Raw genomic sequence first — 21,671 nt, 5'->3', positions numbered from 1 at the left:
AATGTTCAGAACTCTGACTGTATTTGTAACCCAGAAGGGAATAAAAAACATTCTTCAGTGGCTTATTAATCACAAATTCTTCCCTATAGTCTGTGAATGCACAGCAGAAAAATGCGTGTTGGACAGGGCAGAATTACAAAACGTGGTCAGAGATTTCGAGGTTTATCAGTCCCACTTCCTGGTGTTACAGACAGGCTGCCTACAGACCAGGAAACAAAGGTCCCTAAGGTAGCTTTTCAGACCCGGACAGTTTGGACCACATTAGAACACCCATCAGCTGTAACAGCACGACGCAGGCCTCTCGGTTGAACTGGCACACAGCAGTCTGTGCTTCTCTCAGGGGTATTTCCTGCACACCTAAACCCAGATGAGGCTGCACCACACCCAGGACACAGTGCATACCCAATAAGCATTTGTCCAATTGCTTCCTAAAGTCGATGCAAATGAGAACCCACTCTGATCTCCTTGAAAGTCCCAACCATAAATGATTCTCGAACGTAAGGGGAATCTTGACAACTTCCCGCTGAGGATGACAGTTTGTCAATTTATTATAGAATCATCATGGCCATTTCGGAACCAAATCTCAGAATACTAACAATGGACTCTTTCTGAGTTACGCACTAATTTACATCAATATTCATCTTTTTATTATATGGTTAGTGAATCACTTTAATGGGTAAATTTTAAATTGCTTGAATTCAGAACTGTGTCAGAAAATCCACAATAACTCTCAGGCAAGATCTGAGGATCTCATCACAAATCAAATGTAAACGACTTGAACACTGTGATGTTCGTTTTGAGAAGTTCTCATCTGCAAATGGACCTGATGTGATAAATTGCTCAGAATGTGAAATTATGAAACTCCTCATACATGGGCCAGTTTGGTGAGAGATCAGTAATGTAAAGTTATGATGGTAAGCCTAGTAAAGACTACAATGAATACCATCTTTCTCTTACAGTTGAGGGGAAATAAGCTTATTAACAACATAGTAACATTGCTTCATCTCTTCTTCTTAATAGCTTGTACTCTGTGGATCCAGTGTTGAGTGTTTATGTTGCCATCGATCCAACTGAAAAAAGACAGGGAGGTTTTTCTGATAGACATCTCTGCCACCTTCTTAACTACTAAAATCAAATGTCATGTTCGGCTATTAATACTGAGACGGAACAGACAATGGCCAGATAACACCTTAATTTTAGACAGACTCCCAAGTCAAGACCGTATAAAGGTGATATTAAAAGGTTCGTGATGTCTAAAAACATAAGGAAATCACAACATTCTCCTTACCTTGGAAGTACACAAATCAGTCACATATTACGTTCTTAAACTAGCTGCACAGAAAATACATTAAAATTAAAAAAAAAAAAAACAGTTACCATTGTGTGAAAGAGAAAAAAAAATGACTAATTGGGAAGAGGAATGAGTCTACTTTCTAAGAGAAATCAAGCAGGAAGCATTTAAAGGGATTTAGTTTCATCCTGCTTTGCTCGTTAATAACATGGTTTCTCATGAAGTAGGATGATAAACCCAGAGGCAAAGTGAAATTATTCAAACTTCCTAGGTCCGGTGGTCTCTGGCTACATTTTGAATGTGATGTGCAACATGAAAACACTTTTATTTTTTTCTCTTTCCAAATCTCTGAGCCTCCTGGCACATGAAGTAAAAACACACAACGCCCACTCCTGAGCGCAAAGAAAACCATCTCACCATACTAAGCAGGGATCTAAACACACTTTTAAAAGGAGATTTTGGCAACCAAGCAGTGAGTGGCAAGATCGGCACCCGTTACACTTAAGGAAGGCCAAGAGGAGCTCTGACGGGGGCCCTGAGGATGAGTGTGTACAGCTGTCCATGGCTGCAGCAGCCTCCTCCTTTCCTGTTCCAAGAGGCCGCAGTGTTTTTTTATCTGGGCTAAACTGACAGGACATACTTGAACAGTGACATATGTTTTCAATCTTTATTAACAACGTATTAGCCTAAAAGTTTCTCCTCCTCCTTTCTGCCCCCACTTCCCCTTCTTAAAAAATTTAACTAAAGAGACATGTTAATTTCAGCTCCGCCTCCACCAGGTCACCCTGGGGTCAGCAGATCAGAAGCATCAATGGAAGAAGGAAGACAGCATGCTCCGACTGCGGGCAGGGTGACCCAGCCATCAGTCAGGACGCTGCGCATCTGAACAATGACAGCCATGTGTCAGGAAGCGGGAGGTGGGGCCTCATTAACACACGGCTCACCTGCCCCGAGCTATGCCTGGCTTGTAACAGTTATCATCGCTCACCTCCAAGGTGTTGCTTGTCTCTGCTCCATGAAATAACAAGTCCTTTATTTCCAGCTTGGTCTCCCTTCTGAGTTCACACGGCCAAGTCGCCTGGAGACAAGAGGAGGAAGAAAGGGCTGGGATGGGGCCAGACCTGGGAGGGAAAGGGTGCTGTGAGAAGCCGAAAGAAGGCACCTGGGTTCACCGACCATGAGAGGTCAGCGGATGGGACCACTGAGAACTGAGCCGTCCACACGCCAGCCAGGGATGCGAGAGTGTGATCAAGGGTCCCAGACACCCCGCCCCACCCCGTTAGCCTCAATGAAGGCATCTCCTGGACAGGAATGGTCTAAAATCTCAAATTCATTTTCCACTTTGTTTCTTGTAAATACAGGTAACTTGAAAATAAAGTAACCACAAAGCTCTCATTTCCTGAGCATCGGAATATACCACTGGGAATCTCTTCTATATATTGCACCTTTCCTTCCTGCGTCTGCCTCTAACATACAACGTTTAATTAATTTAGCCTAAAGAAACCTTGAAATGCTGCCCACAAAGAGAATTCTCCTAGAGAATATTTTGTTGTGAAATGATATCTAATTGTGTTCCCCAAAGGAGGCCATCACATATTTGTTGCGAGGCAGCCTTCCTGGACTGTACAAACCCAGTATGGTTTCTTTGAAGGGCCATAGATTCTGCTAAGAAGTTTTAACGGGAAGCCCAATTTAAACCTGGGCCACCATTCAGAATGGTTCGTAAGTTACAAAAACTTTGTTATTCTGCCACTGTAGGGGAATTAAACACACAAAGACACACAGAGCTGGCCTTTCTTAACTCTGGGACAATAATAACGTACCTTTTATCCCTAGGTTGGAAAAGTAACCAAAGGGCGTTAAACTCATAGGGGGCTCATGGGCCATAAGACCAAGCCTGGGAGGATGCGGTGACCTCTCTGAGGCCCTGCAGACCGGAGGCAACACCAACCGGGGCTCGAGGGCCCGCCTCAGTCACGGAGAAACTGAAGACCTCCCGGGAGGAGCAGGAGGTGTAACAAAACAAGCCGATGGCCAGTGCCACACGCACTCTGGGTGGTAAGGGGCCTCCAGCGGGGGTCACTTACACGTGGGAGGCCAGAGAGGCCTTGGGGACCAGGAGCGAGAGGAGCCCAGACAGGAGGTGGAGGGCACGTTTCTCCTGGGGCAGCTGGGGGCCTCTAACTTGACGGCAGCAGGAGAAGCAGCCGATGGGCCGCGCATGCGGGGCCGTGCCACACGGCCCTTCCGGCGTCCAAGCTTGCGGCCAGGCTCCACCTCCGCCTGGCGTCTAGGCCGCTGATGGGAGGGTCACGTGGCTGCACACATGCGGCGGGGGCCCTGGCGCCCGCCAGCCTCCAAGGGCCTGGCGGAGCGCAGCACTTCCGTGAGGGAACACACATCCTCAGCGACGGCAGGGCCAGCGTCTGTGTTAAACACAGATGTTCGGTCCCTTGCCTGCATCTGCAAAATCCCCAAAGATTGCAAAAACCGCAAATATTTCGTAGCGCCTTCCACGACAAAATCTGATCTACCCTTAACTGACGTGAGACTCCTCTATGCTGCTGCTACTAAGTCGCTTCAGTCGTGTCCGAGACTCCTCTATAGTTCCTGTTTAACCCTCAGAGCATGAGCACACCTGGTTTGGCGGCATCTAGACTCATGTGTTTGACTCTGAAGCAGCCTTCGACTCCGACGTGCTGTTCGGGACATAACTTGGACTGTTCCGCCCTGCACAACCTCAGATTCAGAATTCCAAACTCATCCGGCTGGGTGACCCCAGATCAGGCGTCATGAGGCCTCAGATAGGAGGAGGGTTTTGTGAGTCTCCATCCAGACACCTGCTGACATTCCTGAGGCTGACAAAACAATTACAAAATAGTGCACAGTTCACTTTGTTGTTTCTGGGAACCCCCATGTTGAAATTGCCCATCAATTATTGTTTTCTCTTCTTTTCTGGATAACAAGCGAAGGTCATGGTTAATAACAGTTCTGCCAGGAATGCTGTATTCACATCAACTCAGAGGGATAAAAGCTCCCTGGGCCCAGGACGCAGCTCTGAGAGATGCAGCCACGGGTGGCTTGCTTTCCTGGAAGCTGCAGATGCACTTGCAGACCTTTTGGGGTCGGCACCCTGAGAGGAAAGGCCAGAAATCGGTGCATACCTAGGTCCCCAAACCCTCATGCTCCCCTCTCTGATTTGCGAAAGTCATTGTCACAGTTGCTCTAAGGAGGGAAATAAAATATAGGCCTACCCAATTCTAACTCCCAAGAGCTTAATCTGTACCACACAGATTAAAATATTGATTTTCCAGGAGGCCACCGGAAGATAAAAGGTGGGTTTTGATGCAAGAGTCTTACGTGTAACAGAAACCAAATTTCACTTCTGGTGATGCTTGTCTCATTTACTGGGACAGCACTTGTGCCTGACACTTGCCCTATCTCCTTTTGTTTCACAGAAATGACTTTTAAAGCTTCATATTTTTAAATCCACCACCTGGCTGGCTAAGATATTTTTCCCAATCACAGGGCAAATGATCTTTTCCAAAACAAAATCCAGATTCATTATGCAGCTCTTTAGGTTTCCTTTATTTATTATAGATTTCAAAAAGGCACACACAGGACACATCTGATTTTTTAAAAATAAATCTCCCCCTCTCTCTGTCTCTCTCTGTCTCTCCCTCTCTCTCTCTCCCCCTCTCTGACTCTCTCCCTCTCTCCGCCTGTCTGTCTCTCCCTCTCTCTGTCTTTCTCTCCCTCTCTCTGCCTCTCTGTCTCTCTCACTGTCCTCCTCCTCTCCCCTCGTCTCTCCCCCCCGCCACCCTCCCTAACTGTCCAGCCTCTACAAACCCAGGACTGTGAAAGAAACACCCGTCTATTGCTCTGTCAAATGTGCCTGCCTAGGATAGCGATTGGGTTTATAGAAGAGACAAACATTTCAGGCATGCCATTCTGGGGTAATGAAGCATGGCAACAAAATATACCTGTGCAACATTTGATAAAGATGAGCTGACACGCCAGTCCAAATAGGTTCCTTTGTGTGTCTGCACGTGTCTACCATCATGGCCCTCACCTGAACACACGAAGGCAGCGGCAGCAGCGGCAGCTGGCAGGGCCCAGGAGGGGAGCTGCTCGCGCAGCGAGACGGTGTACGCCTCTGGCCTTGCCTTCACTCCCACTGCCCCTAATTTATGGTAGGTGTCCTCCCTTTCTATGAAAAAAAGAGTGGCTCGATTTTTCTTTCTTTCTCTTGCTATCTAGTTCCTGTCACAGGGCAAGGGAGAAAGACAATGAGCCGGGTCCCTCGGTGTTTAGCATGGGGTCTTAAGTTAGAATGCTTCTTAGTAGGGTTTTTATGGCTTTTATTGTGGTTTGATTGATGCAAAGCAAAATTAAATCCTACAGTTACACACGGGTACATCAAGCCAGGAGCAGGCCCGCTGTACTTCCTGCTTTGGTTTACAGAGAGCATCTTTTGTTGCTTAATCTTCACTTAGAGAAGGTGGGATGGCAGCGGGCTGGGGGAGAGAGACTGTAGACCAGCTGAGAAGTGATCTGGAAGACGTAGGAGATCCAGTGACCCACACGGGAGCTCGGCAGTCGTTCCGATCGCTCACCCACATTGGGGTTTTCGAGTTTCCATCCACTTCCTGGCTTGGGGACAGCCACAGCGGCCAGCCCAGGTGAGCCTCTGCAGGTGCCTGGCACAGGGTGACACCCAGACAGCAGGGAGGGTGCTGTCCTGCCCCCTGCCGCTCTCTCTGAGCCTGACTTCAAAAGGCCTGAACGGTGTATGGCCTTGATGCTATTTATAGAGAAGCACATTCTATTTATAAGGCAACGCAGTGAAACCGAAAGGGGCATAATAGCCACTCTGTATTATAAAGCCCTTCTGCTGAGCGAGCTGGACAAAGTGCCGTGGGTGATCTGATTTCTTTCTTCTCCTGGTGGCAGTCATAGTGTTTGGCGCTCCGCACGATGACAACAATGAACACTTTGTGGTGTGACGACCTCTCCAGGAACCAGACACACACAGGTTCTACTTTTGTTCACTCATTTCATTACCCATCCGTCATCACACCGGCACCCAGACCTAGAAACCCCAGCTAACCCTTACATTCACATGGGCTGGACCTTCACTTTGCCTACATCAGATGAAGCTGCCTCTGAACTGTAATTTCCATGCAAAGTCATCTTGGGTAAGGATCCTTCTTTATCCCCCTCAGAGCCTGTACAATAACAATACAAATCTTGACTAGAGAAAATACGGAGCAAGCATGTGGAGCTTTCCTGGTGGCTCAGACAGTAAAGAACCGCCTGCAACGCAGGAGACCTGGTTTGATCTCTCAGCTGGGAAGATCCCCTGGAGGAGGGCATGGCAACCCGCTCCAGGATTCTTGACTGGAGAATCCCATGGACAGAAGAGCCTGAGGGGCAAGAGTCCACGGGGTAGCAGGCCTGTTCTCTAGCTGTGATAGGCGGCTATTCTCTAGCTGTGACAGACGGGGGCTGTTCTCTGGTTGTGACAGGTGCCCAGCTGAGCAACTCAGCGTGGGCATGAGCATGTGGGGTTTGATATGGGAAGGCCGATTCGAGCATCTGCCTGGCCTCTCCTTAACTTGGGGAAGTCTTAACTGATGCTTCCTCTTCTATAATATCAGAATAGAAAGGGACTTCCCTGGTGGTCCAGTGGTTAAGAATTCCCCTATGCAGGGAACACAGATTCAACCCTTGGTCCAGGAAGCTCCCACATGTCTCGGAGCCACAGAGCCTGTGTGCCACAGCTAGTGAGCCTGTGCCTTAGAGCCCGGGAGCCACGTCTGCTAAGACCATGCGCAACAAGTACTGATGCCCTCCCCTCTAGATCCCGCACTCCGCAATAAGAGAAGCACCGCCACTAGAGGCCTGAGCCCCGCAACTGGAGAAAAGCCCACACGCAGCAGTAAAGACCCCGCACAGTCAAAAAATAACTAATTAGTAATAAGGAAAAGCATGTTGTTGTTATTTACTCACTGAGTCATGTTGACTCTTTTGAGACCCCATGGACTATAGCCCACCAGGCTCCTCTGTCCATGGGATTTCCTAGGCAAGAACACTGGAGTGGGTTGCCATTTTCTCCTCCAGGGGATCTTCCCAGCTCAGGGATCAAACCCACGTCTCCTGCGTTGGCAGGTGGATTCTGAGCCACCGGGGAAGCCCAAAGAAAAGCATACAGGTTTTTAAAAATATTAGAATAGGAAGATGCCGGGCCAACTATAAGAGGAGTTGGAGAAAATCCAACAGACATTATATATAAAGCACTCTGTAAACTGCAAAACGCTATACTAAGGTTCATTTCTTTTATAAAAATTTTAAGTAGTTTACCTGCTGCTGCTGCTGCTAAGTCGCTTCAGTGTCCGACTCTGTGCGACCCCAGAGATGGCAGCCCACCAGGCTCCCCCGTCCCTGGGATTCTCCAGGCAAGAACACTGGAGTGGGTTGCCATTTCCTTCTCCAATGCATGAAAGTGAAAAGTGAAAGTGAAGTTGCTCAGTTGTAAAAAAAGCAAATTCTAGAAGTAATCACCAGAGAAGGGAATGGCAACCCACTCCAGTACTCTTGCCTGGAGAATCCCATGGATGGAGGAGCCTGGTGGGCTGCAGTCCATGGGGTCGCTAAAAGTCGGACACGACTGAGTGACTTCACTTTCACTTTTCACTTTCATGCATTGGAAAAGGAAATTGCAACCCACCCCAGTGTTCTTGCCTGGAGAGTCCCAGGGACGAGGGAGCCTGATGGGCTGCCGTCTATGGGGTCGCACAGAGTCAGACATGACTGAAACGATTTAGCAGCAGCAGCAGAAGTAATCACAGAATAAAGTTGTGTTAAATCTCAAAAACTTAGTGATAAAAAAAGTGGGAGAAAAAAACAATAAACTCCCAGATTGCATTGCTTCTGGCCTTACAGAATCTGAGTTTTATAAAATCCCCAGTTACTTAAGGCTTCTGTATTGTCCAAGCCATTTCATTGACATCATTCTTTTAAACTGCAAAGGAATGGTGAAAGTATCCCCTGAGATTTGCAGCAGGGAGAGCTGTCTAATGGAAGTCATTTGGTGAGTTGACTATTGTTTGTTGGTAATGAGAGCCATGCTCCTGAGAGGAGATGTATTTGGGGGAAACTTCATAAACTTATCACAAAATCAGCCCATTTCTTTTTTTAATTGGAATATAGTTGATTTACAATGTTGTGTTACTTTCTGAGCAAAGTGACTCAGTCATACATATACATGCATTCTTTTTTATATTCTTCCATTATGGTTTATAACGGGATATTGAGTATAATTCCCTGTGCAATACATCAGGATCTTATTGTTTATCCATTCTACATATACTAGTTTGCATCTGCTAATCCCGAATTCCCAATCCGTCTCTCCCCGCCCCACCTCCCTTGGCAAACACAAGTCTGCTCTCTATGTCTGGGAGTCTGTTTCTGTTTTGTAGCCGTAGGTAAGTTCGTTTCTGTCGTGTTTTAGATTCCACATACAAATGGTATCATACGGTGTTTGTCTTTCTGTCTGATTTACTTCATTTAATATGATAATCTGTAGGTTCATTGCATGTTGCCACAAATGTCATTATTCCATTTTTTATGGCTGAGTAATATCCCACTGGGTATGCATACCATATCTTCTTCTTTATCCATTCATCTGCTGATGGACATTTCGGTTGTTTCCATGTCTTGGCTATTGTGAATAGTGCTGTTATGAGGACAGGGGCGCATGATTCTTCTCATTAGAGTTCTATCTGGAAAATCAGCCCACTTTCTAAAACACACAAAAGTAGTGGAGTAAACAAAATCTCCAAGGTAAGTTAAAAGGTTCCATTGTTTCCTTTTGTATCTTGTTCTAAGTCAGATTTATTGAGATATATTTCACAATTATCAAGTTTGACAAACACATGCACTCATGTATCCATCACCAGAATCAAGATATGGAACATTTCCAATGCCCTTCATCCCGCTTGTAGCCAGTCATGTCCCTGACATCATGGACAGACAACTCCTGTCCCAGTCCGTAGTCACCACTGACTCCTTTCCTGTCTCCATGCTTCTGCCTTTTCCAAACATTCCGATAAAATGGAATCAGAGCATTACCCTTTAAGTTTGGCTTCTTCCACTCTGAATAACCCACACATGAGAGTCCTCCTCCATGTGCGTTGTGAATCAGTAGTTCAATTTTTTTTTTTTTTTGCTTTTGGGTAGTATTGCTCAAGTGTCCCATGGTCTATTTATTTACGAGGTGATGGATATTTGGATTGTCTCTGCTGCTAAGTCGCTTCAGTCGTGTCCGACTCTGTGCGACCCCATAGGCTGCAGCCCACCAGGCTCCGCCATCCCTGGGATTCTCCAGGCAAGAGTACTGGAGTGGGTTGCCATTTCCTTCTCCAGTGAATGAAAGTGAAAAGTGAAAGTGAAGTCGTGTCCGATTCTTGAGGACCCCATGGACTGCAGCCTACCAGGCTCCTCCATCCATGGGACTTTCCAGGCAAGAGCACTGGAGTGGGGTGCCACTGAATAAAGTAGCACACCTTTCCCTAAATCCTGCACACCTGCAGTTCCGGAGTACTCTGTCCTCTCAGAGTCAACACAGGCAGGCTTTTCTATGAAAGTATGTTTTCATTTCTCTTAGTTTAAAACCTGGCAGTGAGTTAGATGGTGGGTAATACATAGTGGATATCTCCTTTCAGAAGAACCTGGTCAATTGTTTTCCAAAGTAGATGCACCACATTGCAGCCCCACCAGTAACTTCTGAGACCTGGAGTTGCTCTGTATCCTCGCCAGCGCTGGATGTGGTCTGCAGCCTTTGTAGTGGGTGTGCACAACTCGTTCATCACGGTTCTGATTTGTGTTTCTCTGGTGACTGAAGATGCTGAACATCTTTTCATGTGCTAATTTGCCATCTGTATATCTTGTTTGACTCAGGCTCTTTCCAATCTTCTGCCCAGGCTTTTTACTGGGATGTTTCTCATTATTGAGCCTCATCTAGATCCCAGCACTTTATCAGATATGTGTGTTGAGCAAATTCTCTTCTAGTGTGTGGCTTGTGTTAACAGTGTCTTCTGAAGAGCAGACGTTTTCAATTTTGATAAAGTTCACTTTACCAAGGTTGATATTATGAGTTATGGTTGTTGGGAGGTTGTTAGTATGTAAATTAATTAGAAAGACTCATTCACCAATTAGAGGATCCTAATTGATCACAAGAACACCTCAGTGTAACGTTTTCCCTTCTTTTTAACAAACTTGTGAAATTCAAAGACCCACATGAGGAACATGGCCTGGTGGAATGCCAGTGGCATAACTGGTGCTTTAGGGCCTAAGATGAGACTAATCCTAACCTGATTATTATTCCAAGTGTTTGGAATTTGGCGAAACAGTAAAGTGACCATAGATGACAGTTTTTCTGCTTTTTCAGTTCCTGAATTAATGAAGTTTGAAAAGGAAGAAACTGGATATAAAGAATTTTTTAAAACTCTAAATGACTAATAAGCATATTTAATGAGCAATTAATATTTTAACTATTATTTAACAATTGATTAATTAATTAATAATTAAGATCCCTTGGACTGCAAGGAGATCCAACCAGTCAATCCTAAAGGAAATCAGTCCTGAATATTCATTAGAAGGCCTGATGCTGAAGCTGAAACTCTGATACTTCGGCCACCTGATGTGAAGAACGGACTCATTGGAAAAGACTCTGATGCTGGGAAAGATTGAAGGCAGGAGGAGAAGGGAACGACAGAGGATGAGATGGCTGGATGGCATCACCGACTCGATGGACATAAGTGTGAGTAAACTCTGGGAGTTGGTGATGGACAGGGAGCCCTGGTGTGCTGCAGTCCATGGGGTTGCAAAGATTCAGACATGACTGAACGACTGAAGTGAACTGAACTGAATGAGCAATTAAGTTATGTGCATATACAACTCAATGCATAGAATAAGTACTTCTTTTTGCTTCTCTAATCACTCTTTTCTTTTCACTTTGCAGGGGGCAGATTATAAGATTCTTCTTAACGTGTGGAGGTCATTTCTGAAACACAGGCAGATCGCCATCTCAGGGTGAGACGTTTTCTTTGGAGTCTTCTATTTCCTGGGCTTCCCCTGCCTTCACTGCCTTGACCACCGCCTTCATTACTGGAATTTTCTAGAAACTGTTGGCTGAAAGCTTTTGGTCCTTTGGCGTCAGAGCTCTGCCTCCATTCCTGCAGTTGCTCCTGCAACGCTGCTCTTCGTGTTTCCTTTCCGTATCTTTATGCTTTTCGTGACACCTGTAAGTAGACGCTTTCCTCTGACGACTCAGAAAGTAAATGGAGCTTTTCTTTTATTCCATTAGCAATTCTGCTTTTTCAGCACCTGCACAAATCCTAGCTCAGCTCCGGTTCCTGCAGCCACAGCGGCCACTGGGCCCCAGGCCTCTGGCTATTTTCTGAAACTTCCTCTGCTCGCAGTCTCACCTAGGACTGGGCCACATGCTTTGCTGTGCGTTCTCCAGGCCTGGTCATAATGGCGTCTCTGGTCTCTCCTCTGCCCTAGGACTCGAGATCTTCTCTGCTCTTTGCATTCCAGTAGGATGCCACAGAAAAGCAACCCCGAGACACTCCTGGTGTCTCTGGCCTGGAGCCCCTATGTCCTTTCATCCCAACACTGAAGGCTGTTTAGCAGGGGACCCCCAACCCGTTTCCTTGAACAGGTGTGCCCTTCTCAGTGGACACCTGTGGTTCCAGAGAAAAGCCCACTAGACTCCCTGATTCACTGTAGGTGGCATGAAACTAGCTCCTCAGGGATTCAGGGCTTGGGCACAGGAAAGGGCTGCCCCAAGGCCAATGGGCACACGTGAGGGCCAGCCTGGGCCAGCTGTGTGGCCGTGGAGGATTCGTCAGATGGACTCAGTCATCTCACGCTCGGCGAGACGTGGCCCCAGCTCCCACCATGGAAGGGGGTCGGGGAGGACTGGGAATGTTCAGAATGATTGACCAAGATGGTTTTGCAATCTCTCTACCAAGGGCCATTAATCTGAAAATGGTTCTGAGTCTGTTTGATTTCCATAGAAAGAAAAGACTCTTTTTGAAATGGATAGTGACAGCCAAGTTCAGAGATAACAGACTGGCAGTGACAAGGCTGTACTTCTTAGAGCAAACTACAGAAAACCTTCCCCAGCTGGGTGTGGAGAGGCTCGCTCAGTTGGTGTATAAGGCCATCATGAGAGGGGCTGCTGTCCCCCCTAACTGGCTCCCTTGCCCTGGGGAGGCTGATGCAATGGGGCAGAGGGGCATGGGGTCTGGAGGCCAGGGAGACGGGGGTCAGCACACAGGGCAGACAGGTGCCCCTGCCACGGCGTTCTCCCACCACACCCTCCACGTGCAAAGGAAAGAAAGCATCGTGTGAAAAAGAAGGATGCAGCACAAAGTGAGGAAGAATGGTGAAAGATGATAACACACTGACCCTAAGGAGAAGTGCGTGTGTGTGTGTGTGTGCACGTACATGAGTATTTTAGAACCAATGCTTGGACTATCACTAGAAGGACAGTGGGACAAGGTCATGAGAAAATATTCCTTTGAATCTCACTTCAGCAAGCCAAGGAATTAGGACTGATTTATGAATGTATTCCCACAATTTACTTGAAAATTTGTAACGTCTGTGCAGCCTGGCCGGGAAAGAAAGGGGTGGCTACTGTGAAGGAATGCTTCTGTTCCACTTTATTGTAAAATTATCCCATGCTACCTGCTCTAATCCCCTGAAAACAAATTAAATCCTCACTAAGCTGACTTTAAATCAATAGTTTCATTTAAGAATAGTGTGACTTAATAAAAATAAAAAACTAACTGGTCCAGCCAATTTAAGAGGGAAATAAATCATTGCCCGAGGTAAAATAGCAGATTTGACTTGTATATGGGCCCCAGCTCTGTTAAGCCGGGGGTAGCCTGCATAGAAATTAACTCTGGCCTCAGATGAAATGCATGGACCCCATTTAGAAGCCTGCTTTACCATGGGCACCCCAAGAGCCAGGATGTCCACCACCCATGAAAGGAGAAGGAGCATAGTGATCTGTATCCTGAAAAAAACTAATCACTAAAAAATACAAGACAACTCTCCTTGGAATCCCGGTTCAGAAACCCTAGGCTGACAGTCCAGGGACCCCATGTGTGGACTAAGAAATACATTTCTGATTATAGCAGAGACGGAAAGGTTGCTGGTGAAGGTGTGTTGGTTAAGGTGACACTTGCCTCAAGCAGCCAGGACAGATGTAGAGTTAGATGTGGACAATTAACATCAGCAATTATAACAGATGCACAATCTACGTGCAAATCTTTTTTAAAAATCTAAGAGCTGAGTCGATTTCTTTTGGCAATATACAAGCAGTGTGTTGGTATTTTATGAAAAAAGAAAGTCATCCAGAGATAAAGACTGGAAATTTACTCAAGAGGTCTTTGCAAGTGGTTGCAGAGAAAACTCTGCAATACCATAATTCTGAACTAGTACTTTATCCACGTAATGGACAACTGGTTTACTAATCATATAAATGAGAAAAATGCCTCGGACGTGATGCCTGCCCACTTAATTTATTATTATGTACGGGGGACACATAAGCATTAAAGTGCGTGCCTGCAGACCAGGGCACATTGATATTATCAGTGCTGCCATTATCATCCGCACATTTCTAAATTTTCATAATTATAAAACGTCAATGCCAGTTACTTACTGATGTTCGTTGCCAGTAGGGCGCTTTTATTTACCATGTTTACACTGACAAATAAGAAAGTGTAGTCTTTCTAATGTAAGATTTAAACCCCAAATGCCAGGCGAGACCACTTGTTCTTCCCTGTGGTCCCTCTCCTGGGGACTAAGTTTAATTTAATTTGTTGAGCAGAAAAACACTTGGCCAAATACCTAGAGAAATCAATGTTTTAAGGCAGCATAATCTAGGGGAAAACGGCACTTGGGCTCAGATTCAGGCTTACCTTGTACTCCTGTATCTATAATCCTGGGTCATCTATCTAGTTACTTGACATCCTAGCCTCAGTTCTGTCATCCATAAAATGGGGGTGATGATACCTGCACAGTTTATAGTTCAGAGGCCCTCACTAGGCAGTAATACTTAAAGGTAAGAAATGATCGGACTTCTTCTCTGTCCAGAGATGAGTATAGTGATTCATTCCAACCCAGAAGACGCCGGCTTCACTATGACGCTTAAGTACAAGTATCCAACGTGTGGAATAACCCCATAATCATCCACGGAAAGAGGGCTTTAGGACGGAAAGGCAATAACAAAAGAGCTGGTGACCCAGGGTTAGTTACGGGCTCCTGGCAGCTCTGCCCGTTCTAATCCAAGTCCACAGTTCAGAATGCAGGATGCCAGCCTGAGAGGTCTGGGAGGGGTTCCTCCAAGCTTGTTCAAACCTGAACACCAGACGAGATGAATTAGCAGCTATTTCATAGCGTCAGGATGAAACCCTCCGCGAGCGAGTGACCTGACAGCCGCAAACGAACAACATATTTGTTTCTATTTGTCGTGAATTAGGACTGTTTTCCTTTTCGGGAAGGTCAATCCTTTGTTTTCAATACCCACTCAAGTGAAAACTTTCACTATTATGAAGCAATTCCACAGCAGGCTCTCCTGGAAAAGCGCTTTAAAATCATTTCGTGAATGACTCCTCTCGATTACCGCAGAGGTAGGTGGGCGTTTTACAAATGGACAGATGGAGAATGAGGGAAGCCTCCCCGGAGAACAGGCGAGCGACACATGCGGCCCAAAGAAGGGGTCTTTCTCCGTTTCTGCGGCTCCTGAACATCCAGCCTCTGGCCGCACGGCTCTGCAGGGCACACCACGAGCACCCGCGAGCCAGGGCAGGCCCGAAGCAGCACCACTGCAGGAACCACCGTGGGAGCGTTACCTGGCCCTCAGCTACATTTCTGTTAGGCCTCTCCTGGTGGGGTGAACGGGGGCTCCAGGACAGCCCAGTCTCATGGTCCCCATTGTCCTTTAAGAAGCTCTCGCCTGTCCTGAGCCTACTACGGTGGCCAAGTCACTCAGAAGATGCCTGCGTGCTAAGTTGCTTCAGTCATGTCCTGACTCTTTGTGACCCTATGGACTGTAGCCTGCCAGGCTCCTCTGTCCATGGGATTTCCCAGGCAAGAATACTGGAGTGGGTTGCTATACCCTTCTCTAGGGGATCTTCCCAGCCCAGGGACTGAACCTGTGTCTCTTACATCCCCTGCATTGGCAGGCGGGTTCTTTACCACTAGCACCACCCGGGAAGCCCCAGAAGATGCACAGTGAGACAGAAAGTCATCCAATTTTCCTGCTAGTCAAGCTGAGCCAACATCTGTGTCTGCACCAGATCTGGAGGACCACGGCCTCATATCCTAAGAGGAACTTCATGAGTTCTAGGCCCTCAGCAAGAATGTCTGAACCCCAGCTCAGCCACCTCCAAGGCAGAGACCCCCAGAGAGGGTCCGCGGTCTCCCCTTTCCACCCGGGAATCTGGGGACTCAGGTCCTGAAGGACTCAGGCCTCTTGGAAGCTGGCCCAAGGCTTCCCCAAACTTCCCAGCTACGGGGATTCTGAGGCTGCTTGTGGACACCCCGATCCTCAGGTGGCTGCCCTTGGAGATCCTTCTCGTCCTTCTGGGATGGAGCGCAGGCCTTGGCGGGGCTCACGCACACCCAGGCCATGCCTATCATCAGAAACGGTGGGGCGATAATAACCAATAGGCCTGACCGGAGGCCGGTGTTACAAACTGGGCAGGAAGCGGGCACATGTCCGGCCTCTGGCAGCAAGGGGGCAAGAGCAGGGAGGGGCTTCACAGAAGGGCTTGAGGATTCAGGACCTCGTAATTCCATTCTCTCCTTTGTACTTTCCCTACTCAAGTCCCTCTGCGCTTCTGTGTCTGTTGCCTCAGGAGAAGAATTCCGCAAAGGAAGAAGGAAAGAATCTGTGAATCTCTTCTGGCTCGTGTGCTCCAAAAATGTAGCCCCCCAAGAGGAAGAAATAAGCAAGCCAAGACCAGAGATGATGTGGAAAAGGGGTGGGTGTCTCTCCCCCATTGCTCACGGCAACACCTTCAGACTAGATGAAAACTTGTCAGCCTGTGGGGAAAGAAAGGAAAGGTGGACGAGAAAAGCTGATTTCAGGTAGGTTCTGGGAGGCTGGAGAACCTGGAGGACATTTGTAAGATCCGGAGCTTCAGGATGCCTGGGTAGGTGGTCAGGAAGAGCAGTCTGGGTTGGCGGTCCCCGGAGCACCACAGAGATTCCCAACTTCTAGTTCATGGCAGAAGCAATGAAGGAAGATGCCAGTGCCCAAAAGAGCTGAGGAAGTCACAGCAGGGATACAGAGAGGCGGAGAGCATCAAGGTGAGCCCCGGACGGGACCACAGCCAGTACAGCTGCTCCCAGACGGGCAGGTGGCTCCACACAGAGGTCAGGGAGGACCACAGGCTTTCCTCCAGGTCTGGGTGATGCTGGAGAGTCTCGGGGGTGGTATTCAAGGGGCCAGGTGACTCTTACTAAGTTTCTGCCTCTCTCAGAGAAAGGGCGCCTGACTTGGAAACTTAATCAGTTACTAAAAACCAAAGGCTATTCTATTTCTTACCCAAGAGCTTGAGAACCCAGAGTTGTCCCCCGTACAAATCACAGTCAACGGCATCAAAGCTGCTGGAGGCAACCCGCCTCCTCAGTGAGTTTCCCCTTTTTGTTTCTTGGCAGAACAACCCACAGATCCAAGTGTTCCTTGGCTGACGAGGCCGACGCTCTCAGACCGGAGCGCCCTGTTCTGCACACTTGACCCTCCGGACCCGTGTCCACTCACCAGCCTTCTGGGTGCGCTGTGGTCTGCTGACTAGAACAGGAGGTGCAGACGCGGAGGGCAGAGGTCACACCTGCGTCCGAGCAGGAGCTCCCCCTCGGAGTCCTGATTTAACCCTCTTCAGCGTTCATTTTTCCCTTCACAAATGGTTTTATTAACAGTTGCCTCTAGGACTTCACTGCAGCATTAAACATTGTCACAGAGAGCTCTCTGGGGCAGGAAGGCTTCCCAAAGGTCTCCTGTCTAAGCCAAGAATTCTTGGAGCCAGAAAAGGCAGCACGTTCTCTCTTCTAAGCTCCCCTCGCCATCCCATTCCAGCTGAGAAAAAGCACCTTCCTCGGCTGTGCCTCTTGGGTGATGGATGGTGAGGCCACCTCCAAGGTAGAGATTGAGAGTTCTAAGCAAGCCTGATCTCTTAATCCACACACTGACAACCTCCTGCTTCCCCTTTGGAAATGGTGCCTGAGGAATCCCAAGAGCACTGGGGAGACAGCAGAGATGATGGAAATTTCCAGTAGAACAAGGACCAAAAACCAGCTTGGAGCTGCAAGTCCTCAGTTTAGTTCAGTTCAATTCAGTTGCTCAGTCGTGCCCAACTCATTGTGACCCCATGAACCGCAGCACGCCAGGCCTCCCTGTCCATCACCAACTCCCGGAGTCCACCCAAACCCATATCCATCAAGTCGGTGATGCCATTCAACCATCTCATCCTCTGTCATCCCCTTCTCCTCCTGCCTTCAATTTTCCCAGCATCAGGGTCTTTTCAAATGAGTCAGCTCTTCACATCAGGTGGCCAAAGTACTGGAGTTTAAGCTTCAATATCAGTCCTTCCAATGAACACCCAGGACTGATCTTCTTTAGGATGGACTGGTTGGATCTCCTTGCAGTCCAAGGGACTCTCAAGAGTCTTCTCCAGCACCACAGTTCAAAAGCATCAATTCTTCGGCACTCGGTTTTCTTTATAGTCCAACTCACATCCATACATGACTACTGGAAAAACCATAGCCTTGACTAGACAGACCTTTGTTGGTAAAGTAATGTGTCTGCTTTTGAATATGCTATCTAGGTTGGTCATACCTTTTGTTCCAAGGAGTAAGCATCTTTTAATTTCATGGCTGCAGTCACCATCTGCAGTGATTTTGGAGCCCAGAAAAACAAAGTCGGCCACAGTTTCCACTGTTCCTCTATCTATTTGCCATGAAGTGATGGGACCAGATGCCATGATCTTAGTTTTCTGAATGTTGAGCTTTAAGCCAACATTTAAGCACTGGTCCTCACCAGTGCTTTATTCAGAACATTATTCGGGTAGATTCACAAAGCCAGACCTGTGGGTGGACTCCGTTGGCTGTTGTAGTTTTCTTTTCGTGCTCATTGTTGTCCTTCGGGTCACTGCTGCCTGTCCATTTTCTCTTACGCTACTCATGGTCCAGGCTGAGCTGGCAGGAAGAGAAGACTCCTCTCCCTCTGGTCACCCCAACAGTCAGCTGTCATTCCGGTCTTCTTGCCAGTTTCATGTATCTCCTCTGCTTCTGCTCCCAGTGCCAACTGACTGATCGTCTCAAACCTGGATCCAGTAACAGCTCATCTGCCCTCCCCAACCCCCTCTGTGATCTGCTCTGCTTTCAGCTCCTAGGTCGCTCTCCTCTCTTCGCTTCCTGATCTCATGATATGTGATTGCTTGCTTTATGTAAATAAGGATTTTAGCACAAGAGACCTCCCAGGTCTCTTTATAAATGCTCTGCTCCAACCAGGCTGGTCCACGTGCTGTCTCTCTCCCGCAGGTCACAGAGCGGACACGGAGAAAGCTAACAAGAATCTCCGAGTGGCTCTCCAGGACAGCCCGTGGCTTGAGGCAAGTGGTGGCTCCTCCATGCACCTGAGGATCATCAAGACTGGATACTGTCTAAGACCCCCCATCCATTCCAAAGCTGAAGGTCTCCCTGCCACGACTCAGCTCGTGAAAATTCCCATCTGGATGTTCTCCTGCCTCAGTTTCCTCATCTGCAAAATGGGCATCATAATAATACCACTTTGAAATTGACAAGACTTAGAAAAATATTCATAGAAAGCATTTAGTATCATGTCTGAGTCATAGTAAGATCTCAGCAAAGGATAGCTTTATCATTGCTGTTATTATTATTATCTCAATGGCAACCCACTCCAGTACTCTCGCCTGGAAAAGTCCATGGACAGAGGAGCCTGGTAGGCCGCAGTTCATGGGGTCGCCAAGAGTCAGACACAACTGAGCGACTTCACTTTCACTTTTCACTTTCATGCACTGGAGAAGGAAATGGCAATCCACTCCAGTGTTCTTGCCTGGAGAATCCCAGGGACGGGGGAGCCTGGTGGGCTGCCGTCTATGGGGTCGCAGAGTCGGACACGACTGACTCGACTTAGCAGCAACAGCATTATTACTTCCTTCAAACACCGGCCCACCTCCACCACTTGCAGGAAGCCTCCCTATGTCTATGGTGATCTCTCCTTCTCAGGACCAGCAACATCAGCTGCCTCTTCATTTCCCTTGAGACACAACCATGGACCCTCCTCGAGTACTTCACAGACACACTGATGTCACCAACTGGTGATCCAACCAGATCCTGGGAACACCCCAGGCTGGGCTCCTTGGTCAGCACCCAAGCACCTTCCACGATGCTCCATCTGTGGCTGCACAGTTGGAGTTAGAAATACTGGAACCCTCAGGGAAATGTCAAGAGTGCGGGTGTGTCCAGCAATGAGCTCTCGGGTGAGCTGTGAGCTGGAAACCAAGAAGCTGACTTCAGAGAAGGTGAAGTGGTCACTGACGCACCTGCTTTGTGGGGGACGTTCTGTGAGCAGAGGATCCCCTGGGCAGCTTAATCCACTTATGGGGCAAATCACGCCTGGAGACTTGGCGGAACTTCAGGTTTGGGGGCCTCCTTTAAATTCTTCACACTATTCGTATTTTACCTTCTCTAGTGACGTCTGTTGAAGGCAATGGCACCCCACTCCAGTACTCTTGCCTGGAAAATCCCATGGATGGAGGAGCCTGGTAGGCTGCAGTCCATGGGATCGCGAAGAGTCAGACACGACTGAGCGACTTCACTTTCACTTTTCACTTTCATGCATTGGAGAAGGAAATGGCAACCCACTCCAGTGTTCTTGACTGGAGAATCCTGGGGACGGGGGACCCTGGTGGGCTGCCATCTATGGGGTCAGAGAGAGTCGGACACTACTGAAGCGACCTAGCAGCTGCAGCAGCAGCAGCAGTGACGTCTGTATCATTTGTCAATAGCAACCCATATCAACACATCATGTACTTGAAAGAAAAAAGGAGGGAGAGAGAGACCAGTGTTCAAGGGTGGTGGTTGTTCCTTGAGTTTAAAGTGACTCAAACAGGCAGTGTTCAATGTGTCCTCGTGGAAATATCAATCTTAAAAGAATTACATTAGTCTCAGAAGACACCATGCCGGGAAGTTCCACAGCACCACAGCCAGTCAGCTGGGCTGGTTCTACTTATCTGGGAAGATCAAATGCACAGCAATCCATGAATCATCCACCCAGACCTTCTACTGAGCAGAGTCTCATGTGCAGATTGACAAGCCTGAAGCTCAGCGCTCTTTGTCCATAAAAGCTGAGTAAGAACAGGCAACTTCTGCCTCTCTTGACCTCAATCCTGCTTTAGCAGAAACAGCTTAAAGAGAAACGCCCAACACTACTTCCCAGAAGTAGCCAGAAGTAAGTCCTTTCTAAAAGCTGCTGCTAAAAGGGAAGGAGCCATCTGCCTCCTGGGATGTCTGTGGGGTAAACACCTTTCAGACAAGGCACATCGGAGCCTGAAGGTAAGCGCCAGTTATCCCAGAGAAGGACCCCTTTCTTGAGGGTCTTCATTTTGGTTTATTTTCTGGCAGTTCTTTATAGATGATGGTGTCTTTATAGTGATCCTAGGAAAGTCTGAAGCCTTAGTTCTTTAAAATGGAACAAAATCACCCTCCCAGCAATGATGTACTGTCACAACAGATGGTCCATTTACCCACTGTGTGCATGCGTGCTCCGTCACTCAGTCATGTCCCAACTCTTTGAGACTCCATGGACTGCAGCCTCCCAGGCTCCTCTGTCCATGGGATTCTCCAGGCAAGAATACTGGAGTGGGTTTCCATGCCCTCCTCCAGGGGATGTTCCCAACCTAAGGATCGAAACTGTGTCTCCTGAATCTCCTGCATTGCAGGTGGATTCTTTACCACTGAAACACCTGCAAAACCCTCCTTACCCATTGCGCTTGAGATAAAAAGAGGACTCCGCTTTGCCACAATGGCAATGGATTTCCTGAAGCCCTGCCAGGAAAAACAGTATAAAGTTTTGATGCAGCTTTCTGGGTGAAAGCCTTTGGCCATAGAATGAAAGTAACTGTATGCTAAAACAACTCATATGTGATCTCCTTACCCAGTAGTGCGAACCAAGGGCCTTTCAGAAGAGCCAGCATAGATATTCTGAAGACAGAATGTTCTCAGTGGTCCTGCAAGATTAAGTCCTCGACAGTAAGATCAATGGCTCACCAAGGAA

General features: G+C 47.7%; 1 long non-coding RNA gene across 2 annotated transcripts in view; it reads right to left on the bottom strand.

Moving 5' to 3' along the window:
- Positions 1 to 537: 537 nt before the first annotated feature.
- Positions 538 to 21,671, bottom strand: part of LOC113882965 — a 37,489-nt gene continuing 16,355 nt past the window's right edge. The window contains exons 1-3 of one of the 2 annotated variants that reach the window (XR_003508505.1): positions 3,379 to 3,536; positions 2,280 to 2,369; positions 538 to 1,070 (exon numbers count right to left, since the gene is read on the bottom strand). This is a non-coding gene — a long non-coding RNA (uncharacterized LOC113882965). Of the gene's footprint in view, positions 1,071 to 2,279; positions 2,370 to 3,378; positions 3,537 to 21,671 lie in introns of those variants that run through there. The other variant, XR_003508506.1, reaches the window with a different exon arrangement.

The sequence above is a fragment of the Bos indicus x Bos taurus genome, chromosome 24, assembly GCF_003369695.1.
Source record: "Bos indicus x Bos taurus breed Angus x Brahman F1 hybrid chromosome 24, Bos_hybrid_MaternalHap_v2.0, whole genome shotgun sequence".
Classification (NCBI taxonomy): Eukaryota; Metazoa; Chordata; class Mammalia; order Artiodactyla; family Bovidae; genus Bos; species Bos indicus x Bos taurus.
Note: the sequence above shows the minus strand (reverse complement) of the source record. Positions and strands in the feature narration are given on the sequence as shown.